Source organism: Telopea speciosissima, chromosome 5 (assembly GCF_018873765.1).
Source record: "Telopea speciosissima isolate NSW1024214 ecotype Mountain lineage chromosome 5, Tspe_v1, whole genome shotgun sequence".
Lineage (NCBI taxonomy): Eukaryota > Viridiplantae > Streptophyta > Magnoliopsida > Proteales > Proteaceae > Telopea > Telopea speciosissima.
In genome coordinates, this window is record NC_057920.1 from 33,380,975 (window position 1) to 33,385,520 (window position 4,546).

The window sequence follows — 4,546 nt, forward strand, 5'->3', positions numbered from 1 at the left end:
GGCAGCTTTACATGTAAATTTGGACATACAACTCCTGATAGTCCAGAATAGCAATAAATAGCCCAAAAACCTGAAAAGCACAAGAAAACACCGAATAAATCTGTCCAATGTGGTAAAATGTATGTTTTATGCCCTAAGATTTCACACATAAATGTGCTCATCAAATTCCCCCATACTTGAGCATTACTTGTCCTCAAGTAAACAAAAAGAAAAACTAACCTAGAATGCAAAAAATCCTAACTCACTATTGTAGGAATCACGGTTGCATTTTGCATGTGCAACAAGCCTTTAAACCCCTAGGTTACCCCTAGTGGACGAGTTGTGTCTCATGGGTGTTTACAGTGAATGTACACCCAAAATTCAATAAGTCAAAAATGATGCGAATTTTAATCATGGCAAAAGTAAGATAGTGTACACAAGCTCTAAAAGTGCTCAACTAAAGATCAAGGAGCCAAAGATTCCCCCACACTTGAATTTTGTCACCCCACATCAATCCAAACAATAAGCATGCATCAAGATTAAGGGATCTCCTCATATTTTCTAAACAGTACTCACCTTCAAGTAAACCACTCATAGCATCGATGGAACCAAAGACTTAGGCTTTGAGTATTTTTTACCATACTTTCTTTTCAGGCATTAAGGCAAAAGCTTTTTTCTTTCTTAACCACAAACTCTATTTCTACTCCACTACTGTTCTCTGAATGACACGGTGGAGCATACACCAGACACCCAAATACTTGGTAGCTTCGTTTTTTGCATATATCTATACAGACTTTGAGACATTGATGCAAGAGTTTTTTGAGTTTGAGTTTCCTTCCAAGGAATTTCGAATAAGTCACCCTGCTTCCTGAGGCAACAGTACCATGTCTAGTCCCAAGGAATTCCACTTTCCTTTCTTATTTCTTTCTCTTTCTTTTTTTTTTCACTTTCATGTCTGCCTTGCCACAAACAAATTGGTCTCAACTACTAGCCAAAAGATCAAAGGTTCCATAAAACACATAGAGGAATCTAGCCATCAAACAAAATAGTGCTCATATTTTCCAAATCAATCCCTCTCACCGAATACATACCAATTACCATCCTTGAAAAGGGATTTCTTATTATTTCGCATGCTAGGGCGCCTAATTCCCTTTCTCTCTTGGTTCGCAATCAAAGAAATGTATGCACAAAATCAAACTACCATCATGATCAAAATTCATAAAATTCACCAATTAAGTCCAACACCCCCCCACACTTAGATCATGTAGTGTTCTCAATGCATGCAGAAATTAAAGAACAAGAACAAGGAAGCAGATGAGGGGGCTTACTAGTATAATCAACAAAGAGAATCATGAAGAGTCATAAGCTCTACAAAAAGTGCTAGGGGCAGCAACAAACATCTCAATCCAGAGCCAGTAAATGTAGAAAGAGCTTCAGAACCAGAAAATACTCTACCATGAATTTTAGTAAAGCGAGAAATAACATGGATATTAAGTAAAAATGAAAAATACCTAACAGGAAAATCCATCCACATGGGATAGTGAAAAATGAAGGCAGTAAAAAATAGTCCATGTAGACAAATCTTCCCATTACCTCCCATAGTTAATGCAGAATTATAGGAAAAACCAACCAAGAATGGATCACAGTAAGCATCAGAAGGATCATAAATATCAGTAACCTCATCAAGATAATCATAAAAAATGGGAGGTTTACTCAAATCAATCCTAGCAATAAAACTATCCGCCCCTTGCATAACTTGGTTTGCCAAATAAGGATTACGATAATATGCTTGAAGAGCATCATGACTAACATTGTCCTCCTCAATAAAATCATCAAACCTAGGAGGTTTGGACCAATCAACATATGGGTCAATCATGGGGGAATCAAATATGGAGGGTTTAGGAATGGAGGTGGATAGGGGTTCAAGGGGCTCCAATGGAGGTTGGATGTTCCAGACCTTAGATAAGGTGGTATCATCAACACCTTCCAATTCCTTCGTACAGTCCTGAAATCCCGAATCAAAATAAAAAAAGAAAGTCTCATCATCTACGAAATCCTAAAGCACATGTACCTCTTCATCCTTATCAGGCTGCCTGCCCAACCTGAATACATTAAAGTCCACAGAGGTATTGCAAAAAGACAGTTTCATGAGACCATTTCTATAGTTGATCAAAGCATTACTGGTAGCAAGGAAAGGTCTACCCAATATGATTGGGATTTGGTCCTTCAAATTTGCAGTAGGTTGGGTGTCTAAGACAATAAAATCCACAGGAAAGATAAATTCCCCAACCTTTAGCAGGACATCCTCTATCATCCCCTTAGGAACTTTAACTGACCTATCTGCAAGTTGAAGAGTAATTCTGGTCTGTTTCAGCTCTCCCAATCCCAACTGTTGGTAGACATGAAAAGATAACAGGTTCACACTTGCACCAAGGTCTAATAAAGCATGATCAATAGTGGTGTTGCCTATAGTGCAAGAGATGGTGGGGCTTCCAGGATCCTTATGCTTGGCTGCTATTGGTTGGGCGATAAGAGAACTGACTTTAGCAGCCAAGAATGCCTTTTTGGACACATTGGTGGTCCACTTTTGGGTGCACAAGTCTTTGAGGACTTTAGCATAAGCGGGACCTAGGCTATGATATCTAGTAAAAAAATATTCACCTGAACCTGCTTAAAAACATCCAGTATTTTCTCCACAGAAGGAGATTTCTTGCTATCCAACCTATTTGGGAAAGAGGCAGGTGGGGTATAAATTCTCTCAGGGGTGGTCCTTTTACTTCCTCAACAAAATCATCTTTGATTTTCCCAACCAAATCATCTAAAATATCTTTAGGTTTATCAGACGAACCAGGAACAGAAGACACTACAATGGCTTTTTCAGAAGGGGGAGAGACAATAGGAATATAAGATGGTAGACACTGAGGTGTACTAACCTGTTGATACTCACGGCCACTGCTTAAAGCATATATTACATTTAATTGACTGGAGGACCCTTGATGCTTTTGTCCTGGTGCAACATTGAGCTGAGGAGCTTGGGTACCTTGCTGTATAGAGCCTGATGTCTAGGATTTGGCTTAGGTTAGCTAGGTAATTTCACTATTTTTCTCTCATGCAAGATTGTGACAAGCTGGGTGAGTTGCTTCTCCATATTATTGTGGCTTGTCGTGAGAAGGGCTATCCTGTTCTCTAGCTCACTTATTCTTGTTGCTTCTCCTATATTGATAAACCCTAGGGATTACTGATAAGGTGCAAGGAGAGGTGGCCTAGCAGCATTTATTGGAGGTCCTAAATGTGGATGAGGGGGAAGGAGGTGAGGAGACATACCTTGGTTTTGTGGTGCAAAGTTGGGCCTTTGGAGACCAAGCTGACCTTAATGGTTAAAGTTGGATGGGCCTGCTTGTTTCCCTTGATTCTGGGAGAAATTGGGGTGATTTCTCCATCGTGGATTGTAAGTGTTGCTATATGAATTATTTTGGTAGAGTGCACTTACATTCTCAGTGTTGGAACTACCCACAAAGGTGTTGGGGCATTCCTCCATAAGATGTCCAAGTGTATGGCACCAACTGCATATTGACACGTGATTGACTTGGTTAACTGGCATAGGCTCTTTAGGGATAATGGACTCTAACCTTTTAATGAGGCTATCCAATTTGGCTTCCTTGGCTGGCATACCCTCAATGAGGTAACCCTTAGTGGTCCTTTCAGCCTCTTGGGAGTATTTCCACTCCCTAGTCTTTTCAACCAAGTTGGTCAAGAATGTCCAGGCCTCATTCTCATCAAAAAAAGAGGTAAAGCCTGCAGGACACATAGATTCTAAAAGCTATTTGGTCTAAAAGTCTATGCCCTCATAAATAATCTGTTAGAGTTGCCACAAGTCAATACCATGGTGAGGGCATTCTAAAAGGAGGTCCTTGAATCTCTCCATGAATCTAAAGAAGGACTCATGTGGTTTCTGCCTGAACTAGAGAATGTCACTCTTGAGTTTATTGGTCTTGTGAAGAGGGAAAAGTTTTCTCAAGAAGACAATGGCGAACTCATCCCATGTAGAAATGGAATTAGTTGGCAGTCCATAGAGCCATTTCTTGGCCTGGTCCTTCAGGGTAAAGTTTATAAACCGAAGCCTCACAGCAGCATCAGTTAAATTTTGAACCTTAATTAGAACACAGACCTCCTCAAATTCTCTAAGAAAAAGATAGGCATCCTCATTAGCCATCCCATGGAAGTGAGGTAGCATACTAATGAAGTGGGTCTTGAGTTCATAGTTGTTCCCTGTAGCAACTAGCAAATTGATGCATGAAGGCTGTGCAGCCCTAGCAGGGTAAAACCTATCCTTAAGAGTCTTGGGTTGTTGGTCACCCATGGTCAAAGGTGGGGTCAAAGGTGGTATTTTAATAAGACGGTTACTTGAATCACTGGTCCACACTGTAGCCACCTAAACAGATATGAAGTCTCCTTTTGAAAAATTAAAGAAAAATGAAGTCTCCTTTAGATTGGGCGCATAGTCTTTGAAACAAAAGAGAAACAAGATGAGGTTTACAAAATTATTTTTTTTTTCTGAAAAATAAGA

The 4,546-nt window shown here is 39.9% G+C and overlaps 1 non-coding gene across 1 annotated transcript; it reads left to right on the plus strand.

Annotated features, from left to right (window-relative positions):
- Window positions 1-3,857: 3,857 nt before the first annotated feature.
- Window positions 3,858-3,964, plus strand: LOC122663503. Its single transcript, XR_006333169.1, has one exon. It is a non-coding gene; the product is annotated as a small nucleolar RNA R71 (small nucleolar RNA).
- The last annotated feature ends 582 nt before the right edge of the window (window positions 3,965-4,546 follow it).